The sequence below is a fragment of the Bombina bombina genome, chromosome 2 (assembly GCF_027579735.1).
Source record: "Bombina bombina isolate aBomBom1 chromosome 2, aBomBom1.pri, whole genome shotgun sequence".
Taxonomy (NCBI): domain Eukaryota; kingdom Metazoa; phylum Chordata; class Amphibia; order Anura; family Bombinatoridae; genus Bombina; species Bombina bombina.
The window spans coordinates 1,422,037,942-1,422,056,922 of NC_069500.1; positions in this window are offsets into that span (position 1 = coordinate 1,422,037,942).

Sequence of the window (18,981 nt, forward strand, 5' to 3'; positions counted from 1 at the left end):
TTTTGTGGCGAATTAAAGTTGCGCTCATACCAGTCTAATGCCAGTTCAGATGGATCTGTGAAGTGATCCTCCTCATTGACATATTCAGACTCAGAGATAGTATCACCAGGATGGGAATCACAAACAAGAGGAGTAGATGGTATTCTGGAACAGTAGTCCTGTCTCTTTAAATCTTTAAAGATCTGATTTTTTTCTGCTGAATCTATGGATATATTCTCTTCATTTTAATAGTCAGATTCAGAGGATACTCTAGAATGGGAGTACTGTGTATTTAAATCTTTAAAAGTATGAAAATCTTCTGTTTTTTCTTTAGGGATAGCTTGGGTCTGAGATAAGTTGTAATTTTTTATTTTTCACCCCAGCTCAGAGCTTCCACTACAACTGCGGAGTCCATTTTTAGGCATTAGCTTTATGTCATGTTCCGGTGTATATGCGCTCAGGACACAGACCCTCGGGGGAGTGGTAGGGAATTGGAGACACCGACCCCTGACCCAGGGAAGAGTATCCTGGACGTGGATAGATGATATTCTGTGATTCATAGTTGCAAGAAGTTATTGTAGAATTCATGTAGAGTGAAACATATGTATACAATATATTCTGTCTTCAATGGAATCTTAAATTGATACTGTGACTTATAGTTAATAGGAATAGCTGCAGGATTCATGAGTGAAAAATATAGAAATGTAAGATGTTCAGGCTTCAGAGTAAACTGGTAGAAGATTGACTCATAGATGCAAAGGTTTGTTGCAGGTTCACAGTGCATAATATTATATAGATCTGTATGTCAGTAATACGCAGAGCAGCACAGGGGATAGACAAGTTGCAAGTTTAAGGCAATAAATACTGTTTGTGCATATATTGGAGAATCACAGGAAAGCTGTTTAACTGAACACATAGATGCAGAGTTCTGAAAATATTTACATATTTGGAGGAGGATATTTCAGCTATGACAACTGGTCATTAGCAGCATGATAAGGGCTGATGATCACCATCTATAATCTGATCCTTATCCATATTTTAAGTGCTGATGACTACCATCTATAATCTGGTCATTATCAGCATATTAAGGGCTGATGATCACCATCTATAATCTGGTCATTTTAGAATGTTTAGGGGTGATAATCACCACCTATAATCTGGTCATTATCAGCATATTAAAGGCTGAGGATTATCAGCTATATTATGGTCATTATCAGCATGTTAAGGGCTGATGATTATTTTCTGTATTCTGGTCATTATCAGGATGTTAAGGTCTGATGAATATTATCTACAATCTGGTCATTATCAGCATGTTAAAGTCTGATGATTACCATCTATAATCTGGTCATTATCAGCATGTTAAGGGCTCATGTTTACCATATATAATCTGATCATTATCAGCATGTTATGGATTTATGACTACCATCTATAATCTGGTCATTATCAGCATGTTAATGACTAATGACTACCATCTAGAATCTGGTCATTATCAGCATGTTAAGGGGTGATGGTTACCATCTATACTCTGGTCATTATCAGCAGGTTAAGGGCTGATGATTAGCATCTATAATCTGGTCATTATCAGCATGTTAAGGGCTGATGATCACCATCTATAATCTGATCATTATCACGTTAAGGGCTGATGATTATCTTTTATAATCGAATCATTATCAGCATGTTAAGGGCTGATGGTTACCATCTATTATCTGGTCATTATCAGCACATTAAGGGCTGATGATCACATCTATAATCTGGTCATTATCAGCATAAGGGCTGATGATCACCCTCTATATTCTGGTCATTATCAGCATGTTAATGGCTAATGATCTTTATCTATAATCTGGCCATTATCAGCATGTTAAGGGCTGATGGTCACCATCTATAATCTGGTCATTATCAGCATGTTAAGGGCTGATGATCACCCTCTATAATCTGGTCATTATCAGCATGTTAAGGACTGATGATCACCATCTATATTCTGGTTATTATCAGAATTTTAAGGGCTGATGACTACCATCTATAATATGGTCATTATCAGCATATTAAGGGCTGATGATCACCATCTATAATCTGGTCATTTTAGAATGTTTAGGGGTGATAATCCCCACCTATAAACTGGTCATTATCAGCATATTAAGGGCTGATGATTATCATCTATATTCTGGTCATTATCAGCATGTTAAGGGCTGGTGATTATTTTCTATATTCTGATCATTATCAGCATGTTAAGGTCTGATGAATATTATCTATAATCTGGTCATTGTAGAAAAGTAGCAGGACCAGCACACACCTCAGAAGAATGTCCCTTTGTATCAATATTGAATAAATGTATGTGCACACCTGGATGACCTCCCTTTCCAAAGTCCCAGTGAATACTATGCAATGGAACACACAGGTAGCACACTATATGAAGCAACAGCACCTTTATTGAGCAATGTTCCGGGGCTCCTGCCCCTTTAACAAGCTAACAAACAAGTGAATATGTCAAGCTGTTATAGGCACAGGTGACCAATCACAACATCATAGGGAGGGGTCACTGAAAGTGAGATCACACATGACCTCATACACATCATCACTCATACTTAACCCCTACACTCCTGAAGTGAAATGTTCACCCAATTAAAAACAAGTGCAGCAAGTTGCTTATTCTACTACACAATTATATAAATGACATTCATTGATTAATTTCATAAAGTACATCAAAATAAAGTATACACCAATATAACTAATCAAAAAAGCACATTAAATAAAAGGAAGCAAGTCAAATTCCTGATTCAACCCTTTGGGATGCATGGTATATAGTTTCCAAATCCATCTAGCCTCTCTATATAGTAAGTCCTTGGCCCTATCTCCCCCTCTAATACGTCTAGGGGCCTGGTCAATGACGATGTTTTGTTATTTATAATTGTGAATTTGTGTTGGCATATGCATTCCCTGACCCTCTGGGTCATCTTGCCTACATATAATAACCTACATATAATAACCCACATGGGCACTTAAGCGCATAGACAACATACGTAGAGTTGCATGTGTAGTAACCCTTAATCGGAACCTTTTCTCCAGTATATGGATGAGAAATAGAGTCTCCTTTGATGACATTGCCACACTGTCCACAACCTAAACAAGGAAACGTACTATTTTTAGGTTTACCAAAGAATCTACGATCCCCTCTGCTGGTAAAATAAGGGTTGGGCATTGTTCTAACCAATCTTTTACCCAAGGTATTGCTCCTATGGTAAGCAGCTCTTGGGATGGTTTGGAATTATTCTATATCTGGGCAAACGTCCTTTAATAATGGCCAATGTCTCTTGATAATGTTGTAAACTTTTTGACTCATAATGTTATATGAAGTAACAAAGTTTAATCTTTTAATAGCAGGTGTAGTATGTCTCTTAAGGGGGTCTTTGATAGATTTCTCCACTTCATCTAGTTTCTGACTGTCATAACCCCTCTTAATGAATTTATTCTTCATCTCAGCTGACCTAACCCGTCTCATCATGGGGTCTGAGACTATCCTATCCACCCTCATCAGTTGGGATTTGGGGACGCTGTCAAACACTCTCGGGAGGTGATAGCTTTTACGATGTAATAGAGTGTTGCGATCAGTACTTTTCACAAACAAATCTGTAGTAAGTATGCCATTTTGTTTTAAAACCATGGTGTCTAAGAACTCCACCTTATGGTAGTCCTGTTTACAACTGAATTTAACAATATCACCATCAAGCCCGCCGATAAGGGCGGTGCAGTGGTAGTGATGGACACAATCAAATAAAAACAAGAAATAGAGTTTTAGACAGCTTGTGGACAATGTTACATATATTATGAAATTGGACTGTGATCCTTCTAATATTGTCTGTAAAAATCTAATTAATATACTTGATATGGGTTTATCTAATGAATTGCTGACAAAGAAATTGTATGATTTATGGCTCCTAAAATATCCTATTGTGCCTGTTTTCTATGTAGTCCCTAAAGTCCACAAAAGATTGATAGATCCCCCTGGGAGACCTATCGTAGCAGGGATTGATTCCCTCCTTAGCCCCACAGCCCAATTCCTAGACAAAGTTTTTTCTCCCATGGTTACACAGGGCAGATCTTATATCAGGGATACTGGGCACTTTATTGAATCTATCTCCAAATTGAGTGATTTGGGGGGGACGTCATACTGTCAACTTGGGACGTTACTTCTCTTTATACTGTCACACCCCATTTAGTGGGTATCGACTGTATTAGTAACGTTTTAGCTAAGAATGATCAATATAGCCATAAACTACAGGAATGGCTTATTCAATTACTTAACTTGGTACTCACAAACAATTTCTTTTTGCATGAAAAACAATTTTACATGCAAAAGACAGGGACGGCTATGGGGTCCAATGTGGCCCCAGCCTATGCAATGTTTGGTCATGGACTCCATCGAAGAAAGAGTGGTTTATGGGGACCTCCTATTTGTACAACACTGTCAGGGGTGGTTCCGGTACATTGATGATCTGTTCATCGTGTGGCGGGGCCCCCCTGACAAGCTGTTTCAGCTTAAAAATAGCATTGAGAGTGCTGTCCCTTTTCTTAAATTCAGCTGTAAACAGGACTACCATAAGGTGGAGTTCTTAGACACCATGGTTTTAAAACAAAATGGCATACTTACTACAGATTTGTTTGTGAAAAGTACTGATCGCAACACTCTATTACATTGTAAAAGCTATCACCCCCCCGAGAGTGTTTGACAGCGTCCCCAAATCCCAACTGATGAGGATGGATAGGATAGTCTCAGACCCCATGATGAGATGGGTTAGGTCAGCTGAGATGAAGAATAAATTCATTAAGAGGGGTTATGACAGTCAGAAACTAGATGAAGTGGAGAAATCCATCAAAGACCCCCTTAAGAGACATACTACACCTGCTATTAAAAGATTAAACTTTGTTACTGTCAGGTGTTTTTTCCCTGTTGTATTCGCCATGTGCTGCTGGCAGCCATTTTACTCACCTCTCTTCCTGACAATGGTGCATTGTGGGGGATGCTGCTCAATTCCTGCACTTCCTTTTATGGCCAGACTGGTGTGCATCATCCATGTGAGACAGGATGCAGTCTCAGAATTGTGATGTCATCACTTATTATTTAAAGGGCCTCTGTTCAGTATGCTTTGCCTTTGCGTTGTCTCAGACCTGTTTGTGAGAGTTCCTGTGTATTACCTGGCTGCCTGACGTCCTTCCTGGTTCCTGATCCCTGGCTTGTTCCTGACTCTGCTGTTTTCCTTGTTCCTGATTCCGGCTCGTCTGACTATTCACTTTGGCTCCTGACTCGGCTCGTCTGACTACCAGCTCTGGTTTTGACTCCTGGCTTGTTATTTGACTTGTGGACTTTTTATTATTTTTTGCTATTAATAAAGGTGTGATTATTTTTGCACTTCTCGTCTCAGTCTGATTCCTGGCACCCTGACATTACGCAAAGGCCATGAATCCTGATGGTGCTAATAATCCACCGTTAACTGCCATAATTTCCAGGATGGATGAACAGGATCACTGCTTGGATCAATTTGCACTAGCCCTGCAAACCCTGCTGACTCGCACTGCACATTTGGACCAAAGTGTCCCGAAAGTTATGGCTGCTCCTGTTTCCGCTGCTGCACCGATGCCTACCAGGAGCATGTCCGGTTCTGCACCTCTACCTCAGCGATATGGAGGTGATCCTATTCAGTGCAGAGGGTTTTTGAACCAGGTGGGCATTTACTTTGAGATGTTACCTCAGGCGTTTCCCTCTGACAGAGCTAAGGTGGGATTTCTCATCTCGTTACTCTCTGACACAGCTCTTGCCTGGGCTAATCCCTTGTGGGAGACTAATAAACCTGTGATTTCAAATTACCCTGAATTTGTGGCCTCCTTTCAAAGGGTATTTGATGTTCCGGAAAAAATCAATTGCTGGAAGCAATTGAAAGGAATGTACTTACATAGCACTCAACAGCACATGTTTTGAACTAGCTAGGTACCATAGGTGAGTAAGCCCATGAAAGGCAAGTTTAAAACTTAACTTTTATTAACTCGATTAAAAAATGAAATAGTTAAAAATATCAGCTAGTGTGACCCAGAACGAAGGTGATTTCAGGGGGGTGAAAAAATATTCCTCCCAAATCCCAATGTGTTTAATATTAATACCCCTGTATGGTCTCCTAGGGTAATGCCCTTGATAAAAAGGGGAGTAATACAAATGTACCTCTAGATTAGGTTGGTTAAGGTGAGGGTCAATATCACAGTAAGAACACCCCTGCTGTTACTCTCTGTCTGAGTCAGGGGATCTCCACAGTAAAGTCACACCTTCCAGGATAAATTATATGGTACAGTTGTCTATAGGAGATGTGAGCTTACCACAAATTAAGTAATGTTACATTAGCTATCGGGTACCGGAATAGATAGGGTACTCCTATTATTTACTAGTCAGTGATTACTAGTGGAATTCAGCGCCTATTATCCTCTTATTTATCTTGTATACAATAGTTTACTAGTATTGTTTGGATTATTATATAGGTGGTACTAGGAATACAGTTCCCAAACCTCGTACTTATGATATCAATTCTATTGTTATTTTTATCATCCAGTCAGATAATAAGGCCACTGGGGATGCGTTGATTCTAGAAGTACCCACGCTCTTATAGCAAATTCACGTTGTATTGGGGTGAAATATTTTTTTAAAAAAATCTAGTAATTCACAGGAATGGAATAATTATATAACTAATTGTCTCTGTCTCTTCAATATATAGGACACTTATAGTGATATTTACCACTGTGGGGTCGATAAGGCTAGTGTGGCTAGGCCTAAGTTATACTTGGATAGTCCTGGCTTGTCAATGTTTCCCTTATAAATGGGAGATAATCTTAATAGCCTCCTCAGCAAATATTCCTTATGTTGTAAATAAATCCCATGTAAAATTACACAAACTTGGTCCCCCGAAGTTATTCAATTAATTTATTGTTAACTATTGCAGTATAATAGTGTAGAGGAATGCTTGGTGTAACATACTTGGGTGTAGTAAGACTTTAGAGACACTTGCACATTAAATGTGTACCAATCTCTGTTGGTTTATTATTGTTCAATAAAGGTATGATTACCGGAGGAGCTGTTTATTTCAGGAAACCGCTATTCCTATATAACCAGTATTTCCCTTGTTCGAATCTGATTAGTTGTATATACTGAGTTGTTTTACGAAAATGAAAACGATACCCAGACTACTTAATGCACAGATTTTCTCAACTGTGTTAATTCAACAGATATCTTGCACTTAATGTCCATAAAACCGTGCCGCAATTTATGCTAATGCCACTGTTGGATTAAATATATTATTAATATTGTAATTAGCACTGTAATATCGCTGGGGAGAAAATTTCTTTTAAATATTAGTCATTGGATACTTAAAATTGACTCCCCAAACTCCTGGTTCAGCGGTTACACTCTATTTGTAGCTGACAGTGCAGGTGTCTGGTATATATGAGAGGGAACTATTCTCCCCTCTTCTTGAAATGAGATTTACAATGTAAGCGTACCAATATACAAGTAAATATAATCAGGTTCCTGCTGGTATACAGGTAGCGGTTAAGGATCCTGGCTGTAAGTTTAAATTAAATTATCTCTCCGGTAACTCTATTGTCTTTACTACCGCTGAGAAATAGTAGTTGTAGAATACTTAGGTAAGGTAAATTATGGATTTTTCTTTAGCGTAAATATATTTCAACCAGGCACTCTCACAAACATACAGGTTTAAATTAAATTCTAATAATACATTCGCTCAACAAGTCACACTGCTGTTTAGTTTAAAAAGGGAGACATAGTCTCCTGCTACTATTACTAGACTATTACTAGACTATTTCTCCCTTTTTAAACTAAACAGCAGTGTGACTACGCTAAAGAAAACTCCATAATTTACCTTACCTAAGTATTCTACAACTACTATTTCTCAGCGGTAGTAAAGACAATAGAGTTACCGGAGAGATAATTTAATTTAAACTTACAGCCAGGATCCTTAACCGCTACCTGTATACCAGCAGGAACCTGATTATATTTACTTGTATATTGGTACGCTTACATTGTAAATCTCATTTCAAGAAGAGGGGAGAATAGTTCCCTATCTAGAGGTACATTTGTATTACTCCCCTTTTTATCAAGGGCATTACCCTAGGAGACCATACAGGGGCATTAATATTAAACACATTGGGATTTGGGAGGAATATTTTTTCACCCCCCTGAAATCACCTTCGTTCTGGGTCACACTAGCTGATATTTTTAACTATTTCATTTTTTAATTGAGTTAATAAAAGTTAAGTTTTAAACTTGCCTTTCATGGGCTTACTCACCTATGGTACCTAGCTAGTTCAAAACATGTGCTGTTGAGTGCTATGTAAGTACATTCCTTTCAATTGCTTCCAGCAATTGATTTTTTCTGGTTGTTTTCTTTAAGTGTACAGCACCTAAGTTCCTGAGTATATCTAGACTGTCTCTATTAATACAGTTAATACATACGAGATACTAATATTATTAGGAACACAGCACCAGTAGTGCCGTCGTCTTCTCTTTTTCTAGTAATATTTGATGTTCCGGCTCGCTCCTCCTCTGCTGCTAAATGACTCATGTCCATTCAGCAAGGTACAAGATCTGTTGCTCAGTATGCTATTGAGTTCCGTACGCTTGCCGCAGAGGTAGGTTGGAACAATGAAGCCCTTGTTGCCGCCTTCTTTCATGGGCTCTCTGATGCGATTAAAGACGAAGTTGCTGCCAGAGATTTACCAGAGGATCTCGAGGCATTGGTGTCTTTTTTGATCCTAATTGACATCAGACTCAGAGAAAGGCCCTCTTTCAAGGAGCGCTTGCGGAAGCCTCCTGTTCCGTTGTCTCCTACGTGTTTGTTCCCACCCATGCCTCCCTCTCCTCCCATGCCTCCTGGTCCCGAGTCACCAGGTACTGCTGAGCCGATGCAGCTGGTATTCACGCGTCTCTCCATGCGGAGAGGGCCTTTAGGAGGAGGGAGGGGCTCTGCCTCTATTGTGGGTTACAGGGCCACCTTTTGAAATCTTGTCCTACAAGGCTGGGAAACGCTCACACCTAAGGTCCTGTCAGGGGCAGACCTTGGGTGGTTTATCCTTGTCCCCAGAACCACTTAAGGAGAAACCTTTGGTCACGGTTGTCCTTTCCTGGGTGGGCTCCTCCATAGTCACCCAGGCTCTTGTTGACTCTGGTGCTGCGGGCTATTTCATTGACAGTGCTTTTGTATCAAAGCACTCCATTCCTGTTTTGCCTCAGTCTGTTCCGCTTGCTATTAAGGCCATTGATGGCAGTCCCCTTCAGCCCGCACTCGTTACTCACGAAACTGCTCCGTTGTCCATGGCTGTTGGAGCTCTCCATTTTAAAACCCTCCAGTTCCAGGTGATAAACTCTCCACATTTTCCGGTTGTTCTGGGTTATTCCTGGCTCCAAAAGCACAATCCCAGTCTCGACTGGTGCAGGTCTGAAATTTTGTTGTGGTCCCCACAATGTATTTCCACTTGTCTTCAGAAACCAGTTAAAGTCTTGTGCACTTAGTCGGTTTCTCAATTGCCAGATGAGTACCGAGAGTTCCTAGACGTGTTTGACAAGGTGCAGGTGCGTGCCGGTACTTTGCCTCCTCACCGGTCTTACGATTGTGCCATAGACCTGCAACCCGGAGCCAATCCTCCTCGGGGCCGGGTGAACCCTCTGTCTGTTGCAGAGAATTGTGCTATGGAGGAGTATGTTGCAGATGCTCTGTCGCGGGGGATCATCCTCAAATCCTGCTCTCCTGCAGGGGCTGGCTTCTTTGTGAAAAAAAAGGGTGGGGAGTTATGACCATGTATCGATTATAGGGGTTTTAATCATCTTACTATTAAGAATGCTTACCCTATTCCACTTATTACGTAACTCTTTGACCACCTCAAGGGAGCTACGGTCTTTACTAAACTTGATTTGAGAGGAGCGTACAATCTCATTAGGATTAAGGAGGGCCACAAATGGAAAACAGCATTTAACACCAGGAGCGGGCATTATGAGTATCTTTTAATGCCCTTTGGCCTATGTAATGCTCCTGCTGTTTTTCAGGAATTTATTAATGATGTCCTACAAGATATGTTGCAACAGTGTGTTGTGGTGTACACTCACCCACACTTGAGGCTCATCGCTCTGATGTTACACGGGTTCCTCAGAGACTACATGAGAACGGCCTGTTTTGTAAACTCGAGAAATGTGAGTTCCATCAGACTCAAGTAACCTTCCTAGGTTATGTTATCTTCGTTGCAGGGTTCTCCATGGATCCTGACAAGTTATCTGCAGTTCTGCAATGGCCTCCCCCAGTTGGTCCGGTCTATTCAACGTTTTTTGGGGTTCGCCAATTACTATAGAAAGTTTATTAAAAACTTTTCTTCTTTGGTCAAACCTATCACAGACATGACCCGTAAAGAGAATGATCCACTCCATTGGTCACCTACTGCCATTAAGGCCTTTGATAGTCTTAAGATTGCCTTTGCTGCCGCTCCAGTTCTTGCTCATCCTAACCCTGTCCTGCCTTTTGTTCTTGAGGTCGATGCGTCTGAGACTGGAGTAGGTGCCCTCTTGTTTCAACGTCCTACGCCTGACGGTTCCTTGCATCCGTGTTGTTTCTTCTCTAAGAAATTGTCTCCAGCGGAGTGCAATTATGAAATTGGCGACAGGGAATTACTGGCCATAATTTTGGCACTTAAGGAATGGAGGCATCTTCTCGAGGGTACTAGCATGCCAGTGCTCATTCTTAGTGACCACAAGAATTTAACTTATCTATCTGAAGCAAAACGTTTGTTGCCCCGACAGGCCAGATGGGCGCTATTTTTGTCTCGGTTTAATTATGTGGTCTCCTACCTTCCTGGTAGTAAGGATGTTAGGGCTGATGCCCTCTCTTGACAATTTTCGCCTCTGTCTAAGGAGGAGTCTGTACCTACTCCTGTTATACCTCCTGACCATATTTTGGCTACCATACGTACTAATTTGACTTCTCCCTTGGGGGAGGAGATCCTGGCTGCACAAACCAATGCACCTCCTGAGAAACCTAGTGGTAAGTGTTTTGTTCCTGAGAATCTTCAAACTAAACTTTTGCACACTTACCACTATCCTAAAGCTGCAGGACACCCAGGCAAGAACCAAATGATTTGGTCTGTCACTCGACAATTCTGGTGGCCAGGTCTTCCTGTGGGTCTTCTTCAACCTATTGCTAATGGTAAGCGTCCTTGGAAAAATCTTTCCATGGACTTCATTGTCAAGCTCCCTGTTTCCAATGGCAATACTGTTATCCTTATGGTGGTTGACCGTTTTTCTAAAATGTCACATTGCATTCCCTTGATGAAGCTGCCTACCGCTCAGGAGCTTGCTTCAATTTTTGCCCGGGAGGTCTTCCGTTTACATGGGTTACCCAAGGAGATAGTGTCGGACCAGGGTAGCCAGTTTGTCTCCAGATTTTGGCGTTCCTTTTGTGCTCAAATGGGGATCCAGCTTTCCTTCTCCTCGGCATATCACCCTCAATCCAATGTTGCTGTGGAATGGTCTAATCAAGCTCTGGAACAGTTCCTCCGTTGCTATGTCTCAGATCACTACAATAATTGGTCTGAACTGTTACCTTGGGCAGAGTTTGCTCGTAATAGTGCTATTAATGCTTCCTCCAAGATATCCCCGTTCATGACGAATTATGGGTTTCAACCATCCTTCTTGCCCGATTCATTCATGTCTCAGGGTATTCCAGCTTTGGAGGAGCATCTCCGGCAACTCCGTTCCACGTGGGTGCAGATTCAGGATTGCCTTCATCGTTCTATGAAGCGCCAAAAGTTCCAGGCTGATCGTAGGCATCTGCCCGCACCTTCCTACCAGGTTGGTGAGAGAGTTTGGCTGTCCTCCCGCAACTTGAACCTTCGAGTGCCTTCTAATAAATTGGCTCCCCGTTATGTTGGTCCTTTTCAAATACTCCGACGGGTTAATCCTGTGGCCTACGCTCTTGACCTTCCTCCTGCTATGCGCATCTCCAATGTTTTTCATGTCTCTCTCTTGAAACCATTGGTTTGTAATTGGTTTACCACTGTTTTGCTTCGCCCTCATCCTATCTTTGTTGACAACCATGAGGAGTATGAGGTCAGTAGCATTATTGACTCTCGTATGTCCAGGGCCGTGTACAATATTTGGTTCACTGGAGAGGCTACGGTCCAGAGGAGCGTTCTTGGATTCCCTCTTCTGATGTTCATGCTCCCGCCCTCCTCCGTGCCTTCCATGCCCGTTTCCCCAATAAGCCTTTTGTCCTCCCGTGGGGGAGGGGTCGTTGAGGGGAGGGTACTGTCAGGGTTTTTTCCCTGTTGTGTTTGCCATGTGCTGTTCGCAGCCATTTTACTCACCTCTCTTCCTGACTATGGTGCATTGTGGGGGATGCTGCTCAATTCCTGCACTTCCTTTTATGGCCAGACTGGTGTGCATCATCCATGTGAGACAGGATGCAGTCTCAGAATTGTGATGTCATCACTTATTATTTAAAGGGCCTCTGTTCAGTATGCTTTGCCTTTGCGTTGTCTCAGACCTGTTTGTGAGAGTTCCTGTGTATTACCTGGCTGCCTGACGTCCTTCCTGGTTCCTGATCCCTGGCTTGTTCCTGACTCTGCTGTTTTCCTTGTTCCTGATTTCGGCCCGTCTGACTATTCGCTTTGGCTCCTGACTCGGCTCGTCTGACTACCAGCTCTGGTATTGACTCCTGGCTTGTTATTTGACTTGTGGACTTTTTATTATTTCTTGCTATTAATAAAGGTGTGATTATTTTTGCACTTCTCGTCTCAGTCTGATTCCTGGCACCCTGACAGTTACTTCATATAACATTATGAGTCAAAAAGTTTACAACATTATTAAGAGACATTATTAAGGCCATTATTAAAGGAAGCTTGCCCAGATATAGAAGAATTCCAAACCATCCCAAGAGCTGCTTACCGTAAGGGCAATATCTTGGGTAAAAGATTGGTTAGAACAATGTCCAACCCTGATTTTACCAGCAGAGGGGAACATAGATTCTTTGGTAAACCTAAAAATGGTACATTTCCTTGTTTAGGTTGTGGATAGTGTGGCAATGTCATCAAAGGAGACTCTATTTCTCATTCATATACTGGAGAGAAGTTTCCGATTAAGGGTTACTACACATGCAACTCTACGCATGTTGTCTAAGCATGAGTGATGATGTGAATGAGGTCATGTGTGATCTCACTTTCAGTGACCCCTCCCTATGATGCTGTGATTGGTCACCTGTGCTTATAACAGCTTGACATATTCACTTGTTTGTTAGCTTGATAAAGGGGCAGGAGTCCCGAAACGTTGCTCAATAAAGGTGCTGTTGCTTTATATAGTGTGCTACCTGTGTGTTCCATTGCATAGTATTCACTGGGACTTTGGAAAGGGAGGTCCTCCAGGTGTGCACCTACATTTATTCAATATTGATACAAAGGGACATTCTTCTGAGGTGTGTGCTGGTCCTGCTACTTTTCTACAAGTATTACACCATTTCAAGGAATACAGCACCACAAATCTTTACTAAAGAGATTGATTCGCACATACAACAGCACTTTCTTACAGTTTAAACATGGCCTGTGGACCAGGCTTATTTTCGTACACAAATGAAGAGTCAGCCCGGATTGCTACTCTTACAGTGGGACCAAGAGAGTTTCTGACGGCACCGGATAAAGATTTACAAAAACGTGAAAAGTACTGATCGCAACACTCTATTACATCGTAAAAGCTATCACCCCCGAGAGTGTTTGACAGCATACCCAAATCCCAATTGATGAGGGTGGATAGGATAGTCTCAGACCCCATGATGAGAAGGGTTAGGTCAGCTGAGATGAAGAATAAATTCATTAAGAGGGGTTATGACAGTCAGAAACTAGATGAAGTGGAGAAATCCATCAAAGACCCCCTTAAGAGAAATACTACACCTGCTATTAATAGATTAAACTTTGTTACTTCATATAACATTATGAGTCAAAAAGTTTACAACATTATCAAGAGACATTGGCCATTATTAAAGGAAGCTTGCCCAGATATAGAAGAATGCCAAACCATCCCAAGAGCTGCTTACCGTAGGGGCAATACCTTGGGTAAAGGATTGGTTAGAACAATGCCCAACCCTGATTTTACCAGCAGAGGGGAACATAGATTCTTTGGTAAGCCTAAAAATGTTATGTTTCCTTGTTTAGGTTGTGGATAGTGTGGCAATGTCATCAAAGGAGACTCTATTTCTCATCCATATACTGGAGAGAAGTTTCTGATTAAGGGTTACTACACATGCAACTCTACGCATGTTGTCTATGCGCTTAAGTGCCCATGTGGGTTATTATATGTAGGCGAGATGACCCAGAGCGTCAGGGAATGCATATGCCAACACAAATCCACAATTAGAAATGAGAAAACATTGAATCTCCCGGTACCAGCACACTTTTTGGAAAAAGGCCATCAAGTTAATCAACTTAGATATATGGTGATTGACCAGACCCCTAGACGTATTAGAGGGGGAGATAGGGCCAAGGACTTACTATATAGAGAGGCTAGATGGATTTGGAAACTAGATACCATGCATCCCAAAGGGTTGAATCGGGAATTTGACTTGATTCCTTTTATTTAATGTGCTTTTTGATTAGGTATATTGGTGTATACTTTATTTTGATATACTTTATGAAATTAATCAATGAATGTCATTTATGTAATTGTGTAGTAGAATAAGCAACTTGCTGCACTTGTTTTTAATTGGGTGAACATTTCACTTCAGGAGTGTAGGGGTTAAGCATGAGTGATGATGTGTATGAGGTCATGTGTGATCTCACTTTCAGTGGCCCCTCCCTATAATGTTGTAATTGGTCACCTGTGCCTATAACAGCTTGACATATTGACATGTTTGTTAGCTTGATAAAGGGGCAGGAGCCCCAAAACGTTGCTCAATAAAGGTGCTGTTGCTTCATATAGTGTGCTACCTGGGTGTTCCATTGCATATAATCTGGTCATTATCAGCATGTTAAAGTCTGATGATTACCATCTATAATCTGGTCATTATCAGCATGTTAAGGGCTGATAACTACCATCTATAATCTGGTTATTATCAGCATGTTAATGGCTAATGACTACCATCTATACTCTGGTCATTATCAGCATGTTAAGGGCTGATGATTAGCATCTATAATTTGGTCATTATCAGCATGTTAAGGGCTGATGATCACCACCTATAATTTGATCATTATCAGCACGTTAAGGGCTGATGATTATCTTTTATAATTTAATCATTATCAGCATGTTAAGGGCTGATGGTTACCTTCTATTATCTGGTCATTATCAGCACATTAAGGGTTGATGATCACCATCTATAATCTGGTCATTATCAGCATGTTAAGGGCCGATGATCACCCTCTATAATCTGGTAATTATCAGCATGTTAAGGGCTGATGATCACTTTCTATAACCTGGCCATTATCAGCATGTTAAGGGCTGATGGTCACCATCTATAATCTGGCCATTATCAGCATGTTAAGGGCTGATGATAACCCTCTATAATCTGGTCATTGTCAGCATGTTAAGGACTGCTGATCACCATCTATATTCTGTTTATTATTAGCATGTTAAGGGCTGATTATCACAATCTATAATCTGGTCATCAGCATGTTAAGGGCTGATGACTACCAACTATAATCTGGTAATTATTAGCATGTTAAGGACTGATGATCACTATCTATAATCTGGTCATTATCAGCATGTTAAGGGCTGTTGATTACCATCTATATTCTGGTCATTATCAGTATGTTAAGGGTTTATGTTTGCCCTCTATAATCTGGTCATTATCAGCATGTTAAGGGCTGATGATTACCATCTATAATCTGGTCATTATCAGAATGTTAAGGGATTTTTATTAGCATCTATAATATGGCCATTATCAGCATGTTAAGGGCTGATGATCATGTAAGTGCTTATGACTACCATCTATAATCTGTTCATTATCAGCATGTTAAGGGATGATGCTTAACATCTATAATCTGGTCATTATCAGCATAATAAGGGTTTATGATCACCATCTATAATCTGGTCATTATCAGCATTTAAGGGCTGATGACTACCATCTATAATCTGGCCATTATCATCATATTAAGGGCTGATGATCCCCATCTATAATCTGGTCATTTTTAGAATGCTTAGGGGTGATGATCACCACCTATAATCTGGCCATTATCAGCATGTTAAGGGTTGATGATCATATAAGTGCTGATGACTACCATCTGTAATCTGGTCATTAGCATGTTAAGGGATGCTGATTAAAATCTATAATCTGTTCTTTATCAGCATGATAAGGGCTGATGATCACCATCTATAATCTGGTATATGGTCATTATCATCATATTCAGGGCTGATGGTTATCATATATATTCTGGTCATTATCAGCATGTTAAGGGCTAATAACTACCATCTATAATTTGGTCATTATCAGCATGTTAAGGGCTGATGGTTACCATCTATACTCTGATCATTATCAGCATGTTAAGTGCTGATGATTAGCATCTATAATCTGGTCATTATCAGTATATTAAGGGCTGATAATTATCATCTATATTCTGGTCATTATCAGCATGTTAAGGGCTAATGACTACCATCTAGAATCTGGTCATTATCAGCATGTTAAAGGCTAATGACTACCATCTATAATTTGGTCATTATCAGCATGTTAAGGGCTGATGGTTACCATCTATACTCTGGTCATTATCAGCATGTTAAGTGCTGATGATTAGCATCTATAATCTGGTCATTATCAGCATATTAAGGGCTGATAATTATCATCTATATTCTGGTCATTATCAGCATGTTAAGGGTTAATGACTACCGTCTAGAATCTGGTCATTATAAGCATGTTAAGGGCTGATAGTTACCACCTATACTCTGGTCATTATCAGCATGTTAAGGGCTGATGATCACCCTCTATAATCTGGTCATTATAAGCATGTTAAGGACTGATGATCACTATCTATAATCTGGCCCTTATCAGCATGTTAAGGGCTGATGGTCACCATCTATAATCTGGCCATTATCAGCATGTTAAGGGCTGATTATTACACTCTATAATCTGGTCATTATCAGCATGTTAAGGACTGATGATCACCATCTATATTCTGTTTATTATTAGCATGTTAAGGGCTGATGATCACCATCTATAATCTGGTCATTATTAGCATGTCAAGGGCTGATTATCACCATCTATAATCTGGTCATCAGCATGTTAAGGGCTGATGACTACAAACTATAATCTGGTAATTATTAGCGTGTTAAAGACTGATGATCACCATCTATAATCTGGTCATTATCAGCATGTTAAGGGCTGATGATTACCATCAATATTCTGGTCATTATCAGCATGTTAAGGGTTTCTGATTGCCCTATATAATCTGGTCATTATCAGCATGTTAAGGGTTGATGATTACCATTTATAATCTGGTCATTATCAGCATGTTAAGGGCCTTTTATTAGCATCTATAATCTGGCCATTATCAGCATGTTAAGGGCTGATGATCATGTAAGTGCTGATGACTACCATCTATAATTTGCTCATTATCAGCATGTTAAGGGATGATAATCTGGTCATTATCAGCATATTAAGGGCTGATGATCCCCATCTATAATTTGGTCATTTTTAGAATGCTTAGGGTGATGATCACCACCTATAATCTGGCCATTATCAGCATGATAAGGGCTGATGATCACCATCTATAATCTGGTAATTATCAGCATTTTAAGGGCTGATGACTACCATCTATATTCTGGTCATTATCAGCATGTTAAGGGATGATGATTAACATCTATAATCTGGTCATTATAAGCATGATAAGGGCTGATGATCACCATCTATAATTTGGTATTTATCAGCATTTTAAGGTCTGATGACTACCTTCTATAATATGGTCATTAGCAGCATATTAAGGGATGATGGTTATCATATATATTCTGGTCATTATCAGCATGTTAAGGGCTACTGACTACCATCTAGAATATGGTCATTATTAGCATGTTAAGGGCTGATGGTTCCCATTTATATTCTGGTCATTATCAGCATGTTAAGGGCTAATTACTACCATCTAGAATATGGTCATTATCAGCATGTTAAGGGCTGATGGTTACCATCTATACTCTGATCATTATCAGCATGTTAAGGGCTGATGATCACCATCTATAATCTGGTCATTATCAGCATGTTAAGGGTTGATGATCACCATCTATAATCTGATCATTATCAACATGTTAAGGGCTGATGGTTATCATCTATAATCTGGTCATTATCAGCACATTAAGGGATGATGATCACCATCTATAATCTGGTCATTATCAGCATGTTACGGGCTGATGATCCCCCACTATAATCTGGTAATTATCAGCATGTTAAGGATTGATGATTACCATCTATAATCTGGTTATTATCAGCATGTTAAGGGCTGATGATCACCATCTATAATCTGGTCATTATCAGCATATTAAGGGCTGATGATCCCCATCTATAATTTGGTCATTTTTAGAATGCTTAGGGTGATGATCACCACCTATAATCTGGCCATTATCAGCATGATAAGGGCTGATGATCACCATCTATAATCTGGTAATTATCAGCATTTTAAGGGCTGATGACTACCATCTATATTCTGGTCATTATCAGCATGTTAAGGGATGATGATTAACATCTATAATCTGGTCATTATTAGCATGTTAAGGGCTGATGATTTCCCTCTATAATCTGGTCATTATCAGCATGTCAAGGGCTGATGATCACCATCTATAATCTGGTCATTATCAGCATGTTAAGGGTTGATGATTGCCAACTATAATCTGGTTATTATTAACATGTTAAGGACTGATGATTACCATCTATAATCTGGTCATTATCAGCATGTCAAGGGCTGATAATTACCCTCTATAATCTGGTCATTATCAGCATGTTAAGGGTT